This window comes from Globicephala melas, chromosome 3, assembly GCF_963455315.2.
Source record: "Globicephala melas chromosome 3, mGloMel1.2, whole genome shotgun sequence".
In the NCBI taxonomy this organism is placed as follows: Eukaryota; Metazoa; Chordata; class Mammalia; order Artiodactyla; family Delphinidae; genus Globicephala; species Globicephala melas.
The window spans coordinates 101,516,951-101,539,107 of NC_083316.1; the positions used below are offsets into that span (position 1 = coordinate 101,516,951).

General features: G+C 37.9%; 1 protein-coding gene across 6 annotated transcripts in view; it reads left to right on the plus strand.

Moving 5' to 3' along the window:
- The first annotated feature begins 2,018 nt into the window (after positions 1–2,018).
- The window catches only part of CSNK1G3 (casein kinase 1 gamma 3), a 132,759-nt gene continuing 112,620 nt past the window's right edge, over positions 2,019–22,157 (plus strand). For 3 of the 6 annotated variants that reach the window (XR_009563449.2, XM_030869771.2, XM_030869772.2), the window contains exon 1: positions 2,020–2,464. The gene's annotated coding sequence lies outside the window, so the exon portion shown is untranslated. Of the gene's footprint in view, positions 2,465–22,157 lie in introns of all 6 variants that reach the window. The other 3 variants (XM_060296151.1, XM_030869775.2, XM_030869776.3) reach the window with 3 other exon arrangements.

Sequence of the window (22,157 nt, forward strand, 5' to 3'; positions counted from 1 at the left end):
CACTTGAAGAGTAGCAAATGCTAGGAAATATGGGGTGACACAAAAAATTAACTATATCTGATGTACAATATAGCAGATGGAAATTATGATCTGTCTGCTTATGTTGAGACATCACGCTACAGAACAAAGAGTTTTGATTGAGATGCAAGTAATTTGGTCTTTCCCTCTTTAACACAGGCTGTTTTCATATTGCCAGTTTTTTCCTTACAAGTTAATACAATGACATGAAATTTTATTGGCTTCCTACCTAGGTTACCTGCAGATTTTAATCTATAGGAGCGTCTAGGTCAAATTTTAACAAAAAGCAGCCTTTTCTGAGGTGTTTAAAAACATAAATGTTTATTCCTATCCATATATAATTTAAAAATGTGATTTGATGATCTATTTATAAACTTGTATTTCTTAAACATTTATCAGAACTTTGAGGGGTCAGTAGAGGTGTTCTTGATCTAAACTGAGGTTTTTGAGATGGAGAGTATAAAATGGTTTGTTGGTCATTGATGACAATAGTTCCCAGTATTGTAGACATTTCTTCTCCATTTAGTGAGATAGGGTTAACTTTGTTTCTTGTCTAGTTTCGGGTCCTGGGATATATCAGAAAAGTGGAGATGCCTTATTTATTAGGCAAATTATTCTCCATCCTGAGCATGCACAAATCTTCATTCCTTTTGAGTCTCTAACAGAAAGATGGTAGTGTGGTAAACACAGAAGCAGTCCTTACTATCACTTTCCTCTAAGATGGGTGATACCAGTCACTTCATAACCTTCAGTTTGAGAAAGCATAAGAGTAGAGTTAAAAAAAGGCACTGTTGTATTACAAAAACAAAAACGGCATCTTTCCATACTAACTACCCCCTGCAGATTACACATCGACCCTATCATCAGTCTGCTAAAGTAGAAATGGAGAATGAGATAAATCCTCAATTATTTTAAAGTGCATTTGTTTCACTGGAGCCTTTCAAATTTTTCGTGTGTGTGTGTGTGTGAGAGAGAGAGAGAGAGAGAGAGAGAGAAAGAGAGAGAGGGAGATAGAAGAGACTAAAGACTTCCTTGATGCAGCAAGTGTACTGAAAATATAAAAATATGTTTGATAAATATTTAAACATAGCACCAGACTATGATTTTTCTTCATGCACACCTTTATGTCTGACTTTTGAAAGGTCTTTAGACACAATTTTTTAAAAATGATAGTTTCAGAGTCTTCTACAATGCCTTCATGGTGGGTCGATTTCCATATAGGTCTTCCATAGTAACATATCTTCATCCCAGTTAACCAACCATAAGAGAAAGAATGTAATCTTCTGCCTCCCCTCTGTGGGCAGAGTGGACAGTAGAGTCAGAAAACATCGGTTCCAATTTGTGTCTACAATTTGATGACTTGAGTGATGCTGGGCCTCTAGGAACTTTAGAAGGTTCACTAGAAAAACCGAGATAATAGCTACCACATTATATAGTCGAGAGGGTTACCTGAGCTCACAAACGAAGTTCTCTATAGACAGCAAACGGAATGCAAACGTGAGCCACACTTTATATTTCTAAGCAGCTGAATCCCTGATACAGCTCTGGATTTACAAGAAAGTGGGGGAAAATGTCAACCCAGTGAGGTCACTCCCTCTGGCCGGGCCCTAAAATTCTTTGGCACCTGAAGGGCTGTGCTCTGTACACTCGGAAAAGCCTCGGCACCCCGACTTGGCACAATGGCGCCCTTAGGCTCCTGCTCACTCAAGCAGCGGGGAACTTTTCGTAGCTCCTCTAAACCATGGGAGCGTTTTCGCCCAGCTCTCTCCACAGACCTCGCCAAACGTCTCCTCCCAAGGCCTCACCCAGGGAGACATCTCGCATCCACAATTACTCGACGCTCGCTACGCTCACCGCCGGTGCGGAGGTGGGGAGAAAGGCGTGGCTTCGCTTTTATAAGCCTTGCCAGCCAATGAGCGTGCTGCCTCTCTTCCGGTCGGCGAGCCAACCAATCCGAGCAAGTCGGTGTAACCTTCGGCTCTACTCGGCTCTTTTCGCTGATGCGGGCAGCTCGAGTGGCCGCCGCCGCTAGAAAGACGCTTTCCTTTTTAATTTTTTTTCCAAGCGTTCACTTCCGGGTCCGGCGCCGATCCGGATGCCCGAGGCAGAAGGATGTTTGACCTCCGGATAAGCGAGGCGCCGCTGTGCATTCATTCCCAGCTGCATTGGTGGCGACAGCCGCGGCCCGGGCGGCGACTCTCCGGCCAGAGGCGGCGGTAGGACGCACCGGCAGTAGTGCGGCGACCGAGTCCGAGCTGCGTTATCTCCCTCGCTTGTTCCTTCCCCCCTACCTCGCTCGCTCCCTCCCTGCGTGCCTCGCTTTCCTCCTCCGGCCGCCGGCGGGTGCGATGTGCCGCCGCCGCTGCCCCAGCCGCCGCTGACTGACGGACCGGGGGGCGCCGCTTGCGCCCGGGACCGACCCGCCACTTGCGGCCGCGCCTTTGAGGTAAAGCCCCGTTCGCGTTGGCGCCTGGCCGGGAGGCCCCGGCCCGGCGGCTGCCTCGGCGCGGCCGCGGCGCCTTCCTCCCCGGGTGGGGCTGGGCGGACTGGGGTCCCGGGCTGGGTGGGGTGGGGTGCGGCGGGGGCGGTGCCGCCGGCGGGGGCCCCGGGGAGGGGTGGGCGAGGACCCGGGCGGGCGGCGCGGAGGCGCGGGCTGGAGGCGGCCGCGGTGGCGGCCGGGGGGCGAGGGCGCCTTGGGCTCGCTGGGCAGGGAGGGGGCCGCGGCCGGCTGGCCGGGCTGGCCGCAGAAGTTGCCCGAGTGGTGCGGAGCGAGTGGGGACGGCGGGGAGGTGGGCGAGCTGGGAAAAGGCAGAGGCTTTTGGGGGGAGGGTTGAGAGGTCGGGAGTGCAGCCCCCAGCGCCCCGCGATTGTGTCCAGACAATTCCCTTTGGAGAGGGGATTTTAGGCAGGCCCTTCGGAGTGGGGATTTTAGGCAGGAGGGAGGGAGCCGTCTGTCGGCTGGAGGAGGTGTCAGGGGTCAGCATTCATTTCTGGGAGAAACTTCCCGATGGGGTATTTGTTTTAAGGGGGGGTAGGGATTTACCTATTCGATAGAGCTTTTGACTTAGCTCAGAACTTATCCAAGGTATTAGTCGGGGGCTCAAAATTACTCTGATGGTTACTGTTAGGGTGCTGCTTTGTTTGTTTCTCCCACTTGCAAAGGGGAAGTGACCCACAGGAGCGTCGGCTCTCTAGGTCCACAGCCTCCGCGTTTCTTTTCTGCGGGGTGGTGATGGAGATGTGTGTTTGCTCCTGGGGTGAGGGTAGTTAGGCCTGTGTTACGATCATTCCAGTTCTCCCAGGGAAGGAGGAAAAGTTAATGGGTGGGAGTGTGTGTGGGAGATGGCTACTGTTGCTACTCTGTGCGAATTAGTTTTAACTCTGTTGTAATGAGTACCAAGGCTGGTCAGCAAGTGACCCTTTTTTAACCTTTGGTTTTAGAACATCGACTTTAATTGGAGAATTAAAAACCTACTGATTTTTAATAAGTTAAGGAAAGAAGTTAGTACTTATTTCTTTTACGTTTGCAATTACTTCTTGTGATAGGAATGACATTTGCCCACAGATAGTAAAAGAGGTTAAACTATATCTGAGTTGGAATACTTTTTAAAATTAAAAATATCTAATCAGTAAAACCGTGTATATATTTTTGAAGAATATTTGCTTTCCCTGTAAATAAGCAGATTGTGAAAGAAAAATATCACAGAAGTTATAAGATGTGAGGCCAGTTTAAGAAAACATTTCCCACCAAAAATCAGATCTGGTTTGTGACATTCTTAATAACTTTTTTGGCAGAGAGGAGTGGAGAGTTGTGTTTAGTGTATTTTGTAATTATTCCCAAACTTTGCACCAACTGTATTCTGAGTTAAGATCAATTATTTTCTTATTTTATATACATTAGCCTTTATAGTTGCACAAAAGATGAAAATCATATTTATGGGAATTGGAAGAAAGGTGTAATAAGATAAATTGCGTGGCTTTGGTATAGATTTGTAGCAGAGTGTAGAGACACTTTTGCATTCAGGGTGCTTGCATTTCTGAATATGCCTCAGGTATAAGGAGTAAGTAGTTCTTATTAGAACGGGGGGACAGAAAGTTTAATTTTGATGTTGATATGTATGAGACTTTTGGGGGAATCTTGGAAAATGATTATCTTTTCTGATGGTTTATTGTGCTCACTGACCTCTTCTGCCATTCATCAACTTAAAAACTAATGCATTATATAATTATTGACATTTTCATTGTTAGATTTGCAAGCATTAACTATTAACAAAATCTTCAGCACACAGAAGTCACTTATTCCTTCAAATAAAAGAACTAGGATTAGAACAAAGGAATAGTTTAGTTCAACCTGAACCTTTACTTTGTGTAGGGGACTTTTACTATGTGGTGAGGGTGGAAGAGTGGTAGAAACATGAGGAGGACTAAGACCCAGGACTAAGACCTTTAAGGGAGAAGCAGACATGCACAGAAATAATTGCAACACAGGACTCCTGTGGGGTTTATTAGAAATGTATGGAAGCATGCGTGTGTGTGTGTGTGTGTGTGTGTGTGTGTGTGTGTGTGTGTGAGTGTGATACCAATTTTGACTGGGGAATTATAAACGAGGTTAGAGCTGGTAATACTCCATTTGGGGCTTAAAATATTTTAATGATCAAAATGGGTCGGTGTGTGTGTGGGGTGGTGTGGGTAGTTTTGTAGGTGAAGGGAGCAGTTGAGAACCGGCTTGCTGGTTTGCTATCATGGGGCCTGTTGAGCTGGACCTAAGGCTGCTGTGCCAGGAGGTCTCTGTGGGAATAGAAGCTGTAAAATTAGGTGGGGATCAGTCAATCCATGGACATCTAGAATGCCTTGTATTTAAAAGTGAGTCAGTTTAAGGTATGAAGGTCCAAGTGTATAGATTCTATGCTGATAGCAAGTAGGTAGGCAAATAAGGCTAGTAAGTTTAAAGGCAACAAATTAGAATAGTCAGTTTGTTATCATTCATGCTAATGGAGAAAAGCAGAAGAGTATATAATCTAAAACAGTTCCTGCATGGTTTTGTCATATTTCTTTGCTTGCATTTGGATATGAGTGTGTGGTAACCTGGTAATTGGTTTTATATGAAATAAATCTAGATTTTAAACATATGACTTGGGAAGAAATGGGAATCTTTCCCTTTTCTTCTCTGGGTGCCCTCTGTAATCCCCTTCATGCTGGGAATAGACCATCATTCTGGTGTGGTTTATTGGTTCAGATTTTTTCAGAATGGAACAAGTAGTTGTTTAGTTTCAAAGGGCTTTCCAAAAGGATGTATCAAACTAAATAGTGGGAATCTGAAACAATAAATAACAAAATACAGGTCATTGGATAGTTATATTATTGTTAATACACTTTAAGGTGAGATTTGCTATGGATAAAGTGAAATGTGAAGAATCTACATAGGAAGAGAATTGACTATACCAGTAAGATGACAACATGAGAGACTTCCACAGTTATGGATAAATATATACAGAGTTTTTAGTCATCTTAAATATTGACGACTCTAAAAAAATTTAATCCCAAACTTAATCATTATCAAAGGAGTGCTTAGAAAAATATCACCCTTATGACGCCATTGTTTAATCATCTAGTCATGTAACAGGGGAGATTGTTTGATAGTTTTTTACTGACTATTCCCCTCTTAGTGTTCAATAAGGATTTACATTATAACTAAATTTGTATCTTGAACCTCCCGATAATAACAATACCTATTACAATTTATTAAGTGCCCACTTGGTCTGAGGACCATAAATGATAACTGTTAAGATGACTCTGTGAGTTAGGTGGTGTAAGCCTTGCTTTTGACAGTAGGAGGCAGAGTTTTCTAGAATTTAAGCAACCTGTTTAAGATATATCTTGGAAGTAGCAGAGTGCATATTTAAATCTTTTTCTTTTTTTTTCCTGACTTCACAGTCTTAGACCAATGATGTCTTCTCTAATCTTCCATATTCTTCCTTTTTGTCTTTTCTCATGCAGTTGGCACTTAGTGGTATTGATTAATGTTGTTAGTATGTGTTTGGGTGTTTGTTCTTTAAGATATAATTTCTTTGGAAATGGCGGTTTTGGGATATCTGTAGTTCTCTACTAGTAGTGACTCTCTAGGAGCAGAAGATATGGTTCTAGTAACGTAAGCTACCTCAGTATCATTTTTGTGCTGATCTGTAGGAAAGAACCATACATGAGATTGTTAATGTGTGGAAATCAAGTGTGTATTGTCTATTAATGTGAAGTGACTTTGGAGAGCCTCTGAACTAGTCAGAAAACATGGTATGGGACAGATAATCGGGGATAGGTAAGTTTTAGAGACACAGTGGAGACTGCTGTTAGCCATGTTTTTTCTAGCTCCCTTCTCAGAGCTGAGATTTAGGAACTATAAATGTTTGGGTTTCCTTATAATGGGACCTATGGAAGATGCATAGTGATTTGTTCTTAAACTCTCTTATATTATGTTCTCTCCTTCTACTCCCTGCCAATCATCCTAGTTCTGAGGAAGAATTCTTAACAGTGAACTTGAAGTACCTGTGTATTTGGTAGATAAGACACACATTTTGATCATTTTCTTTACTAATGATATATCACATAGTTATAATGTAATTAAATGAAAATCTATAGCTAAAACCGATGTCCACATGACTATATCATGTCCACATTTTTTATAGCGTTTACTATAATTAGTAAAATCTCATGATGTATATACTCTTTTTCTTAAACACAAATTTCTAATGCTTTCTTCTTCAGTGAGGTAATGCAGATTTTAACTGTATTCAAATTTATTACATATATTTAGTTGATTTTGTGTTGAACTACTTTCCTTAGCTGATAGCTAGCTGGAAAAACAAGGGGGCAAGGGAGAGGGTTTCTCTGCCATTATATTCTTCATTCCGATTGAGGAAATTCATATAAAGTGCCATGATGTGATGCCTGGCACATAGCAGGCACTATGCAGATCTTCTCTTAAATTTAGGAGTTGCTGATATATATGAGTTGTCAGAGTGTTGATTGGTGCGTAGAATGAGCAAAGACTTTTGGGGATAGCCTATTACAGGAGAATCTCTGAGCTCACCTCTCTTTAACCCACTCAAAAGATTAAGTTATACTCTTCATTCACTACTTGATGTCCATGCTACATTAAATGGAAGTAGACTACCCTCTAGTTTGTTCTTGAACTTTTATTCCCACCGGTTATCGTATACCGTGTATACCTACCAAGAATCATTTGTCTGTGTACCCAGCAAATTGTTAATGGCAGTTGTACTTGTTGTAATTACATAGTTTAATGAGATGTTATTCAGTGAACTATGAAGGCGAAAAGGTGTTTGTATGAGAACCAGTGGCTGCTTTGGAAACAGGTGAGTAGCTGAAGTCACTTCCAGTTAAAATCGGTGTAGGTGAAATTAAATGACTAGGGAAAAAACCCTAAAAGTTGTAGATTTTGCAGTAAGATTCTGCAATAAAATTGCTTATAAGTGTTTGTGAGATGTCTTTCCATGTTTAAGAAACAAACTGGAAATCACAGGTGATGTACTATGGGTGTGGTTTTTGCAAGAAAGATAAAGTAGAACTATAATCCATGGACTCATGCTTGAAGGAAAGACCTTGGCCCTGCATTAAAAGACTGTCTTGTGGGCTTCCCTGATGGTGTAGTGGTTGGGGGTCCGCCTGCCGATGCGGGGGACGTGGGTTCGTGCCCCGTTCCGGGAGGATCCCACTTGCCGCTGGCCGTGCCGTGGCCGCTGGGCCTGCGCGTCCGGAGCCTGTGCTCCGCAGCCTGTGCTCCGCAACGGGAGAGGCCACAACAGTGAGAGGCCCAAGTACCGCAAAAAAAAAAAAAAAAAAAAAAAGTATATTTTTGTGTTTTAGTTGCATTAAAATGTTTAAGGTAGATTCTTTTATGATTCCCCTTTTTAACTAAGTTATGAACTGTTGGTTAATAATAGTATATTAAAGGGGTATCTACTTCTAAAGTAACACCTAGGTTATAATCTCTCATAGAGATTTGTTTAACAGCATCCTCTTTTAAAAAAGAGAAATACTGGTATTCCTGAACATATAGTCATTCATATGTTAGGGGGAATTGTTTAATTATTAGGTCACATGGTTCCCACATGTTTCCTGATAGGATCCTCGTCTGATTTCGTATGTTACCTTTCAGCTTTTATTACAGCATCAGGGTTGGAGAGAGCCTTCTTGTAATTCCACCATCTCCTCAACCTGAGTAGGGACTGCAGGAGTGAATTGGTAGAGGAAATTGTCCTTTGGAAGAGGAAATGCCATACCCAGGGGCAGTTGAGCTTGGTGCAAAGGGTGCTGGTCTAACAGCTTACAGTAACTACTTGCCTTTCTCGTCTAGCTCAGCCCAAAGGCAAAGGAAAGCTTATAGGTGTTGAAAAAGGAGCTCGAAGTTGGAGAAGGAAAGGTAGATGGGGTATACTCTTTATCTTGGTGTCACCACATTACAACACCTGAAATGCAGTAGCTGAAATGGAATGCTGAAGTATGAAGGCAGGGTTAGTTTTTGAGCTTTGGTTAGCCTCTGTGAAATTTACTTGGCTCTGCTTTCCCATGTGTGTTGGATTCATCCTCAGACTGGTAGCAAGATCCTGGTGCACTGGCCAGGACATCTTTTGCGCAAGCCTACCAACATATTTTCCCCTTCATGTTTTATTGACCGGAATTAGGTCACGTAACCTTCCAAACCAGTTATGACAAGAGGGACAGGGTTATCATAGTGAGTTTCTACCAATCAGGGTATACACCCTTGCAACTGGCGATGGGGTCACATTTCCCTGAGTTACATGGTGGAGGGAGGATATTTTAAAAAATTGTGGGAAGGAGGAATATAGGGGAAACGGATGTTAGAGAGGCAATCAATAGTGACCACCACATCTACACATCTGCTTGTTTTAAGGATGAAAATAAATAATGCATCTAAATGCACTTTGAACTTTAAAGTGTTGTACAAATGTAACGGATGAAAGATTAGAAGGCTGCTTCTATATGACTATCTTAAATATGCTCAGGTATGAATATTTTAGGAACTGAAAACACTGCTAGTTTTCTTATTGACTAACTTTGAGTCAGTAAAATCAGTTAAAGATTATACTTTTTTTCATGGAACTCATAAAGCTATTTTAACTTTAAATTAAACATTTGTACTTGTAAACTTATTTAAATTTTTTCTGTGTTGCTACCCTCCTTCTTGGACAAAACTTGTCCACATCTTTGATCTCATCAGATTTCTTTGTCATACCTGGAGGAGAATAGATGTCTTGAGGAAATGGGAATTTATCAGTCAGAGAAATGGTTTATTTTGAATCAAGGAATCTGGTTGAGGTAGGAGGGAAAGGTGTTACGTATCTTGAATACAGCAAAAAAATAAAAAATAAATAAAAATTGTGGGGGCTGGGGAGAATCACAGACTTTTAGAATTGAAATGAATTGTGGGAAGGTTGAGTGAAATGCTTAAGTCACACACCTGGTTGGTAGAACTTTCCTATCCTCATTGATAGTGTAGTGCTCTTTCTGACCAAAAAGTGGGAGGCCATGAAAAGTTTTGTCTACTTTGCAGTTTTGCTCAGGACCATGGGCTAGTTATGTAAAGCAGTCAGCCAAGTACCTTTAATACAGATATCTGGGTTCTCAGGGTTTGGAAATTTGTAGCCAGAGTTGGTGTGTGTGTGTGTCTGTGTGTGTGTACGTGTTTAAGTAAAACAAGCAAACAGACAAATCTTTTAATCTTCTCTCAAGCAGTCGACAAAAACAGCATGCATACACACGCGCACGCGCGCACACACACACACACACACACACACACACACACAGTAACCTCAAACCTGGACTGCTGAAACGAAAATGCAGAAGCAGAATGAGTGCTTGGAACAATTCATATATTTTTATTTTCAAGAAAGTTGTTATCTTAAAGATTTCTTTGTTTTCAGTATATGTAAAAGAAAATTGTGTGTGTGTGTATGGGGACATATATGGGGACATGTATGTATAAATACATAATTAATATACAGAATTAATTGTTGTAATTCTAATTGTTGCAGTGTTGTTATAAATATACAGAGTAAATCCATCCATCCCCTGGAAGGATATTTACGTTAATGACAGATATTTATAGATTTGGAATGATTTTTATTTTTATACTTTTTATACTTCTCTGTAGTGTTTGGATTTTCAGCTATGATTATGCATTATTTTTACCATTGGGAAAAAATATTTTTTTTTTTTTTTTGAGGGAAGAAAATGGAATTCTGGGGTGGAATGTTTTCTACCAACCTAGAATTTAACATATAATTCCGCTTTCATTGTATATTACCTTAAATAGAGTGTGCCTTGAATGCACTGATACTTTGTAATAGTATTTATTTTAAAAATTGGACTTATTACAAATTATATATCTTAAAATTTTAAGTTGAGGGGCTTCCCTGGTGGTGCAGAGGTTGAGAGTCCGCCTGCCGATGCAGGGGACACAGCTTCGTGCCCCGGTCCGGGAAGATCCCATATGCCGCGGAGCGGCTAGGCCCGTGAGCCATGGCCGCTGAGCCTGCGGGTCTGTAGCCTGTGCTCCGCAACGGGAGAGGCCACAGCAGTGAGAGGCCCAAGTACCGCAAAAAAAAAAAAAAAAAAAAAAAAAAAAAAATTTTTTAAGTTGTAATTGGCCGTATGATACCATTTGATACAAGTATATTTTATGAAAGTGGACTTCTGAATTTTTCTAATTATTAATTTGTTATCTATTTTTTTAACTTGTTTGGTTTTGACTTCAAGTGGTATACTTGGCAAGGTATCAGAGTATGATATATTGGAGTCAAAGTTATAGTCAGAGTTTCCTGTAGTAAAAAGGGAAGTGAAAATGATTTTTTCCCCTTACATCCAGTCTGTGTTATGTTTATTTTCTATTTCTGTGAAATACTTATTATATATTCTAGCAATGAATACTTTCAAATGGCAGGCAAATATAGTAGGTAATGTTATAGGGAGAGAAAATTCCCATAAGACTCTTCCACTAGTCTAACGGTGTGTGTACACATGGCTATAAGGCCTTTTCATAAAATCCTAATTTGGTGTGCAAAAATAACCTAGTATTGTTTTGGAGGTGAAACTAGTAGGTATCAGTTGTTGATGACATTTGAAAAAGAAACTGGTATTTGTAGATGCATATTTTTGTAAAACATTATTTTATTTTCTTCTTTTGTTCCAAGGATCTGAAAACAACATGAAAACCGCCACCCCCCCACCCCCCAAAAGAAGTGTAAATCTTAAAGATGTGGAATCTTGTAATGCCAGCTTTTATTTTAAAAAGTGGTAGATTATTCACTGAGCTCTTTTTCTATCATATGAGTGTCGGCATATTATGGCTAATATTTCTTTATATATTTGGGATTCTGAAAATGTTTGTAGTTAAATCAAAATGTAATCAGCTCTTTAAACTCATTCTCTTGAGTATTTTCTGATAGTCTGTTGGAAGTTGATAACTGGAATGTGTATTGTGTGTTTATTGTATATTGTTAATCTAAATACTCTACTAATGAAGGTTGTTTTTTGAAGGCTGATTGAAAAATAAAATCCTGAGCACTGGGAATGAGAATTTCAAATAAGTTAAAATAAATTTTACCATACCCACTTTAAAAAAAATCTTCCAACTGAAAATTAGTAAAATTTTTTCTGTGACAGAATAAACGAGAGAACAAAATTGGGCAATTTTAATGACAGTGCTTTCAATCCTTGCTGTAGCGCTGAGAGTGCTAACTTACTAGTAGATGAGAAAAAAGGATTTGTGGAGAAGGCAGCTTGGACCAGTGGTTCTCAGCCCTGACTTCACATTAACATTTTCTGGGGAGCTTGAAAAAATTACAGATACTGGGATTCTACCCATGCTACTTCTTTATATTTGAATCTGGGGATGGGGCCAAGGCATTGATCTATTTTAGGATTTCTACAGGTGATTCCAGTGCGCTTCAGGGTTGAAAATGACTGATTTCTCCTTCTTTTTATACACATCTCTTAGCTTTTTTTGAAAAAACGTCTTCCTTTTACTTTCAAATTCTCTTTTTAATCAGAGATGGAGGTGTGAAGATGAGATAGAAATGCATAGAAAATATATGCAAGAGGACCAGGTTAATGAAATGACTTCTCTTCAGGGTTTCATACTCAGAATGCTTAGTGAAGACACTATTTATTCCTTGTTCATTAGCAGCTTTTGAATAGTGTAGCACCAAAACTTGAAGTTTGGAAAATTTGTTAAAGGGAAATTTATCTAGAATAAATTAAGGTACCAATTCAGATGCCCCTAGAAATCTTAAGAAACCTAAGTGATGAAAGCAATCCTATCTTTAAAGTTAGTATAAGAATGTTGCTCATCAAAATTTGATTAGTTTAAAAAAATTTGATTAGTTTTAGTTATCATATTTTATTAGTTATATTTATCATATTTGCAATATCATTGAGTTGTATTTTTCATGGAACGTAAGGATGGAAGGGGCCTTAATGGTTGTTTAGTATAACTGTACTTCTACCGCTTTACTCTCTTTTTTTTTTTTTTTGTGGTATGCGGGCCTCTCACTGTTGTGGCCTCTCCCGTTGCGGAGCACAGGCTCCGGATGCGCAGGCTCAGCGGCCATGGCTCACGGGCCCAGCCGCTCCATGGCATGTGGGATCTTCCCGGACCGGGGCACGAACCCGTGTCCCCTGCATCGGCAGGCGGACTCTCAACCACTGCGCCACCAGGGAAGCCCTTTACTCTCTTTTATACCGTTGTTGATGAGGTACTGTCTCTGTTTTTCCCCTTGGTAGAAATAGTTTAGTAATTAAGTTACAGTATATTGTGCGTGTAGTATATTGTTTATATTGTATGTAGTCAGTAAATATATACATATAAATGCACTATGATAACAGGGTTTTATGATTATTGTGTCTTATCATTTATGGCAAATCAGGGTCCATGGTAACTTATTTGCTGCTGCTTCCTAGGTCAGGAACACTCTTACCAGTTTTAGCATTTTTCTTGTGACAACATAAGAGCAAGCCATTTTATGAGTTCAACACATTAAATTCAATTCAATGAACATTTTTTGCATGGTGGCAAAATTGGATTTGCATTTCTTCTATAAATTTCAAGGGTTAGATTTCTGTAAACTGCCCTGATAGGAGAATTTGTGTTAGAGAAATTTAAGGGTGGATAGAGTGTAGAGGGCATATTATGTGTGAACCATTGGGAGACTTTTAGAATTATTTTGAGTTCATCAAAATACTACAATAAAAGCACATGATAAAGAGGTTACCAGTAACATTTTGCACATATAATTAGTAATAGAGTAATGGGTACTGTTCTATAGCACCACAATTCCTCATCAACAATTCTGACATCTAAAATGCTCTGAAAACCAAAATTCTTTTTTTGTATGTTTGGCACAAATTGGTTTTCTTCACAAAACCTGTTGTGAACTGTTTGTCTTTATTTCATGTATTTGTAGGTTTCGCTGCAGAAATAGTAAATGTTTAATCATAGTGTGCTGTCCCAGACTTCTCTGTGCCATTACAGCTTTCTCTATGGGTGTTAAAAAGTATATGGTGTTTACACACTGTATCACCTGTCAGAAATGCCCTGAAAGGGCTTCCCTGGTGGCGCAGTGGTTGAGAGTCCGCCTGCTGATGCAGGGGACAAGGGTTCGTGCCCCGGTCCGGGAAGATCCCACGTGCCGCGGAGCGGCTGGGCCCGTGAGCCATGGCCGCTGAGCCTGCGCGTCCGGAGCCTGTGCTCCGCAATGGGAGAGGCCACAACAGTGAGAGGCCCGCATACTGCAAAAACAAAAAACAAAACAAAAAAAACCCCTGAAATTCTGAATTGCAAAATGTTTAACTGCAGGAACTTTGGAAAAGGAACTGTGGAACTGCATTAATTTGCTTCTACCATTTATTTCTTGATAGAAACTACTCAGCATCTTAGTCCTCTGAGATGGAGTTTGAGTAAGATCCTGGCAAATTTCTTTTGCTTTTTACTCTTGTAAATATGTATATACCAAGAGGCACTTTATTTTAATCTGTGTTTATTTCTTTAGCAGTTGAAAGTTTTTCTGGTTTTTTAATACTGGGTCTTGTGGGGCCCACTGTGGTCCCAGAAGCATTGTGTAATTAGGATTCTTGAGATGGAAAATGTTTCGGGTAACTTTGGCATAGCTGAGTATTCATCACACTCTCTTTAGTCCTTGGGGTTATGTAATTTTACCTCTGTACATGGTAACTTCATGCCACAACACCTGCAGGCAGCCCTCTTTTTACATATCTTGGCTTCCTTTTTCATAACAAAGAAGAGGTGTGGTTGCAGTGCCTCTATTTTAGTTTCCTTAAACTTCCTTAATTTGTTTTTAAGAGTTCACTGCAAAAACCTTTATACCTACTCAGGCTTCTTTTTTTTTCCCCATCCTGTCTGTTTCTTTTTCTCTTTTTCTTTTCTTTATTACTTCCCTGCCCCCACCCCCTTTAAAATAATATTCCTCAGCCAGAGAAGTTCATACTTATGGTATTCTGTATCAGAAAAATGTTTGCTGGAAAGGTGACAGAAGTAAATCTGCATATTCTGATATTTCTCTAAAGAGGACCTTTTGTAGGGGAGTGATTATTGTACTGCTTGTGCAGTGATAGTGTTCTGTGTATATGGTTTTTGCTTTCTTTCCATCCTTAAATACTGAAGGGTAATGGGGTCATGAGCACTGTGGTACATGTATTTTTGTGTTTACCAAGATTCCAGGCACTTTAAGGTATAGATCCTAATGGGACATTTAGACCTTATGTGGTTAGGTTATGTGCACTTGCTATGTGCTCTGAAAGCACTATAATTCTCTTGTAGGACAAATTATACCTTGTATTATTGTTTGTTTAAGCTATGTGATGGCAGGGATTACAGTGGTCTTATTTGTATTTCCTGTGTTTGGTACATAATAGGCCTCTAATGATTACTAATTTGTTGAATGAATAGATTACTCATTTCATCTTTATTAGGGAGAATTTTAACATGGAAGAACCTTGATTAAATGCCTCCTGAGGCACCATGCTTATCCGAAACCAATTTAGTTTGCATCATCACAGCTGTATGAGACAAATTTCAAACACATAAATTGGGCCTAATTTAAATAAAAGAATAAACACAAGCCTGTGACTTATTTACTCAGGCTTAAAAGTAGTGAAACACATTCTAGAAAGATTTCGGAAATGAAATGCATTCATGGGCTATGAATTTAGTTAGAGGAAATATTTAGAGGAAATATTCTATTTTTTTGAGCATTTCAGTTAACTGTGATTGTATTGTAAGATATTTTTTATATTAAAGTTTTTCTTTTTTCTGTTTCTAACGCAGCAAAATTCATTCCCCCTCACAATCAAATTAGAAAACAATTTCATCACCTTAAAATATTCCCTCATGCTGCTCCTTTGTAGCCAACCCCTTTTCCCACTCTGGCCCCTAACAACCACTACTCTATCTTATAATTTTGCCAGATATCATATAACTTATAGGAATAATGAATCATGAATATAATATAAATTATAGGAATCATGTGGTATGTAGCCTTTTGAATCTGTCTTCTTCCACTGTGCAGAATGCATTTGAGATTAATCCATGTTGTAGTGTGTATCAGTACTTTTTTTTTTTGCTGCTGAGCAGTATTCCATTATATGGATGTACTTCAGCATGTTTATCCATTCACCAGTTGAAGTATTTGTTTCTAGTTTTTGTGATAATGAATAAAGCTGCCACAAAGCTTTGGGTGCAGTTTTTGTTTTGTGTGTGAATCTGAGTTTTCATTTCTCTTGGGGAAGTTTCTAGGGGAATTGTTAGGTCATATGGCAGGTGTGTGTTTAACTTTATAACAAACTGTCAAACTGTTTTCTAAAGCAGCTATACCATTTTGCATTCCCACCAGTAATGTGGGAGAGTTCTAGTAATAAGCAGTTTGTAAAATTTAAATTGGCTCTATTGAATTACTTTTTAGTAATTCGTTGGTTTGATTGCACAGCAGAATATCTTGACAATAATATTAGTTCTGAACATGATATTTTTATAGCTGTAGATCTGTCAGACAGAGATGTAATTTAGGGGAGCCTCACTTTTCAGTGAATGCAGTCTTCCATATGCTCTGGAACTGTTCTTTCTTGCTGATCATGCAGCCCTGAGCTTTGTAAGAAAAACTAGGCCTTAACTAACCCTGGTTCATATTGGGGATTCAGGTGCCTTTGGATCAATTCTGTGTTATCTGTCTTCAGGTTTACAGCACTTACTTTGGATTCTTGTCATTTGGACTGGGCAGAAGGAAATCCTTCCTGTGGAGAAGTGGTTGGACTTTCAGCTTATTTTTGTCACCTGTTGTGTGTTTCATTCCAGTTTTGTAGAAGTCAACTTGCTTATTCATGGTTTACTGTCAATCATACTATTCAGTCCTTTCTATGTTGAGAGTTGACAATATTAGCTTCATAACTGAAATTTCCAAATGCTAATACCCTTGAATGACTGTTTTAAGTCTGTGGCCTTTGCGTATACTAGACTGTTGTTTGTAATTATGTATTTTTATAAATTAGGAAATAAGCATTGTAGTTAAGAAGAAAGGATATAACTTTGTTATGAGAACCATGCATGAAACAGCTACTGAGGTTCCTGAAGTATTTTCTCATTTATCTGGCATTATTAGGGAACAACCTGTTAGGTACATTAGGACCTTGAATTTATACTTAAATATTTTCTTATTTAAATTTTTTTAAATGGTAAACTTTACAGGGTAGTACTGTTTTCTCAGTGTTTTCTAAACATACCAGATCTTGCTGATGCAGGGCTCTCATTCTGAACATCAGTTATAAAGTATGCTATTATGCATAGATGTCTATGAATTTATTGAAGTCTATAAGGTTGTTTTCTGCCTGTTCTCTCATGTTTTTACTGTTCACCTCGTATTTTCTCTTTTGATTTCCAGTGTAAACTTGTTAGAATTATATTAAAATTAAAATGGAGTTTAGGGGCTCTTATTTAATGAACAGAATATGCATTTTGTGACCTCCTTTAGTGAATTTATTTCTTCTGATTCATAGCTCTTGGAAAGTTGAAATTACAGTATAAATGACCTTTGATTTGTGAGGTGTTATTCCACTTGCTTGTAGTATCTCTCAGACCTATAAATTGCTGCCTGCCCGCCCATACCTTTTTCTTTCCTCCTTTATTTGGAAAAGAGATGATCATATAAATTAACATTCTTAAATTTTTAAGAGAGTTCATTTGTTCATTCATTCATTTACTTGTTTCTTCAACAAAGTTTTAACCAGTGTCTGCTGTGTGCTATGTATTATAACAGATAATGGGGAGACAGAGTCAAATAAATTATGATCCCTGTCCTTGAGGACATCAGATTAAAAAATGGGCTATCTTAAAATTAAAGAGTAAAAGCATTGTCCCCTGTCTTCCCTGTAAATTGGTTGTGAGATGTAGAGATTTGATCAGATTCAGTTTCAATTTTTTTCTTCCATCAGGAAGATCAAAGGTTGTTTTTTCTTTTTGTGATGTTAGTGGCAATTGATGATCCTTGCCTAGTTCCATTAATTCCTTAGGAGTTGCATAATGATGAGATTTGAATTCTGTCATTTCTTACTTTATTAGACTGGAATACATTTAAAGAAAAAATTTCCCTTCATCGATTAGCGTTGATTGGTATTATTCCCAGATTCTATATTTGCACATTTGTCTACTTGCTAAAATTTATTTGTAACCCCCAAATCAGTATCCCTTGTGCTTTGCCATTCATGAGCTTGGGTAGAGTGGCAAAAACTTTGAGTCACTGGAGGGGCATGTTCCCAGCTGAAGTCAAACTAGGTGTTCTGCTGTCTTGTTTTGCTTTTAAGGCCTATTTAGTGCTTTTGGGGTGATTTTACTGTTTAAATTGGCCCCCAAATGTAGTGCTGCACTGCTGCCTAGTGTTCCTAAACCCAAAAAGGCTGTGATATGCCCTATGGAGAAAATACATTAGATGAGCTTAGTTCAGGCATGAGTTACAGCGCTGTTGGCTGTGAGTTCAGTGTTAATGACTCAACAATATGCAGCTGACCCTTGAACAACAGGGATATGAAGCATGTGGGTCCACTAATATACTGGGATTATATTCATTATTAGTACTACAGTACTATACGATGTCCAGTTGGTTGAATCTGCAGGTGCGGAACCACGGATCGGGTGAGGGAGGGACTGTGTATATGGAGGGCCACCCACGAGTTATATGTGAATTTTCAACTGCGTGAAGGGTAGGTGCCCCACTCCTGTGTTGTTCAAAGGTCAGCTGTATATTAAATAAGTTGTCTTTAAACAGAATCACACATAAAACAAGGATATGTATTGATCAGTTGATGAAAATGTTATGACCAGAGGATTGTAGGAACCTAACCCTGTATTTTTCGTAGGAGCAATGGTTCAGTGTTTTCAACCTTTATAAAACGTTAACTACTGTGAATCAACTGTTTTTGGTTTTGCTGAGGTACAGAAGAATATCCTTTTTTAACTGATGTAAAAAATATACAACAGAAAGTTGTAAGTCGTGGAAGTAGAGAGTCATTAAGAGGCTTGGTGAGACCTTTTCTGGGGAAGTTCATTGCTTCTTGGGTCATTTCTGTGCCTGGTACCGGGTAAATACTCAATAAGTATTTGTTGGATGTAAGTAAGTGCCGCCAAATAGAACATGATTTTCCTTGAAAGCTTGGAGTTTAAATTTAATATCATTCCTGTGATTGGGATTTGCAGTCAAGTTTGTGCTTAGAGGTAGTGAGATACCTACTCTTAGAGATTGATATTGGGAATATTTCAGTAATGTAAATTTAGTATGATGTCTACTTGATTTTTGATTTCCATCATGTAGGAGATGAGGGTGATCTATGCTTCTCTCGTATTTATAATAAGTGCTTAAGGGGCTGGACATTTTCAAATTAAACATTCCCTTCTCTTCCAAATATTGAGACTCATTAGCTATGATAAGGGACATTACCAATGGGAGTATAAAGTCACCTGGAAATTGAAAAGAGGAGGCACAAAAAGACATTTTGAGGACCAATGAAACAGTCATATCCTAGTTACTAGAGAATAGTCAGACCTGGATAATTAGAAAATTTACTTAATTAGACTTTCAGTAATATTTGTGTATGTTAAGAAAGTTTAGCTTTTAATACAATTTCCTATATAAAATTGACTTAGTTATAACTGATTATAATATGGTATGTTTTGCTATTCCTTTGCTATTATGTATTATACAGTAGCTTTCAAACTTAGAAATGTTTTTGACTACAACTCATTGAAATACATTTACCACAACTTACAGAAATATATTTTACATTGTGACCTAGTGATACTTACATATTCATATAAAGAACCCAAACACAATCTCACTAAACACACTGTTCTTACTACATTTATGCACTCCATTTTCTTTCTTTTTTTGATACTATTTTATTTAAAAAACTGTTGCTTAAGACCCATTAAGTTGGTTTACAGACCCAATAATGGGTCATAGTCCACATGTTGGAGAACAACACTGCTTTCTTAGTAGGAATATACAAGGGACATCACTGAAATCAGGTTTCAAAAATGTAAAGTGTTGTAGATGATAGTTACTAAACATTTCTGAGACAAAATAAGTTTCCCTAGTATGTAATTAGAAAAATTGATCTCCATTTTTGACATTACAGTTAATGATTTAGCTTTTAAAAATAAGTGTTTAGCCTTTTCTTAGACAACCAGAGTTGAGCTCATGCCAGAAACCAGTAACTGGGACACTTGCTGCTGATAGAAGCATGTGATGTAACGGCTAGCCATCACATCACAAATATCCTTACTCATTTAAATTTTGGAGAAGCTTGTAGACATGTAGTGTCATTTTTATAGAGACTGCATAAGGCATTTGAAACACCGAATGGCTCATTTAGTGTATTAAAAATGGATTTTTAAATTTAAGATAACAAAGCAGTGAGAAATCAATGCTGAGGCAAGTAACTTGTGAAAAAAATTAATTTAAAAATTTTCATTCCTTGTGATTTTCTATTTACAAAGGACACTGAATAGCATGCTGAACATGAAAAGATACCTATAGAAACTTTTAATATCACAGGTACATGAAACAATTCTATATTGATTGCAATAATATTTTGGAAGATAGGTAGAGTACTAATAATTATTTTAAAAAATTTAGAACTGCTCATTAATGTTTACTTGAAAGCTTTAGCTAGCTGTGGTGGAGGTAGAACATACATACTAATATGTTCTCAGACTACTATGATTTATCTAGTTGCAACTTCGAGGAGGTCAGTTGGCTCTGTAATGTCCTAAATTATTGGGCCACGCAGATTAGAGAATCTGATTTTCTGTTTTCTGTTTTGAAGATTCATCAGTGATCATCAAATTAGAAGTATGCCTGTGGCCTACATTTCTACTCATGTATAATCAGATTATATCTAATGTTTTCTGTATTTAGCAGCTCATTTTTATCTTTATTAGTGGATGATACTCCATCAAAATTGTAATTGTTTATGAAAGCAAAGTAATTGATTACTTTAGATAGGATAGATGAATAGATTATTCATCTATTCTCGAGGATAATTTGAAAATTCATCCTTTTGATCAATTATGTCTTTAATATAGATGTTTAAGTAAGTCAGTGTGCTGAGAATTATGATAGAATCAAACATAATTTAAAATATTTTGTTACCATTTGTGTGCATTCATGTCAGTTTAATCACATTAAATACATGTTTATTCTTTTTGGTTGTGTATAATGATTAAGGTTTCAGTTAAAGAGGTAATATCTCTTATAAAAATTAAAATATCCTTAAGCCCTGTAAATCACTACTTTGTGTTATAAGAAATTGTAAGCCAGGCATATTTCTATGAAACTGTCTTTTCTCAATAGTTTTTATTTCTATGGTTGTCTAATTTTTAAGTTTTCAAGCTGTATTTTTCTATTTTCTTGTAATTTTTGAATTTAAAGCTTCTGAGAGAAATTTTCAGTTATTACTATTGACTGAATCTGTAGATATAATACAATACTAAGATTAATTGTGGGCTTTTTATCAACTGGTATAATTTTCATGGACACTCTGAATCTTACCTACTCATATTTCTGTTTTTGCTTCTCTACTAGAAAGTGGAAAAATTAAGTATGGGTGCTGAACTGCATGTTATCCATTTCCTGTTAGTATTACATAGTTTTATTTCTAATATTATTTTACTTCCCTCCTGATTTCTTTACTTAAAACTGTTCTCAGTCTTTTGGTAGTGTGTGTGTATTGTAAACTGCCCTATATACTTTTCTATAACAAGATTGGCTTTTAAATTAAGTACAGATGTTATTTAATTTTAGGATACATTGTTTCTAAGAATATATTTATAAAGTAATACAGTGAGAAAATAACAGTTTACTTTTCAGTGGTTCTTAACTTTTTTAGCGTCATACAATCTGTTGAAAGCTATGGATTCTCTCTTAAGAAAATGCTTAGGAGGTCCATGGATTTCAGGTTAAGAACTCTATACCTGTCTTTAGTATTGGTGGACTCTGTTATCATGCAAAGCAAAAGTAGGGCAAATCAAATCAAAACAAAAACTATAGTTCATGGGAGTGCTTAATACTTTACTATTCAATTATTTGAAATATTCTTATCAAGTTTTGACAGTATTTTTTAGTTATTTATTTTAGGGTGAAAGTTACCTGTTCATAGTAGAGTTAATCTTTTTATTAAGTTAATGCTTATATATGGTAGAATATTAAAATAATACAGAAATAGTCTCTTGCCTCATGTCTTTGAATTTTTCAGTAGATGAAACCACTTTTTTTTTCCTTGAGGAAATATTAAAAGCCTGTCATTAGATGATAAAAGAAGAAAAGAACACTACTTTGAATAGGACCATTTAATCAGGATCCTAGATAGAAGAAAATTTGATGTTTAAAGGATGGGTCATTTTGATATTTTTCAGAGTACTCTAAAGTGAAAAGGAATTTATTGTTTTCACAAACTTTAATATTTAAGTGTATAGATTGTAAACTCTCCCGTGTCTAGTTCTAGATTCCTTCCTCTCTCCCAAACTCCATATCTAAACTGTCTCT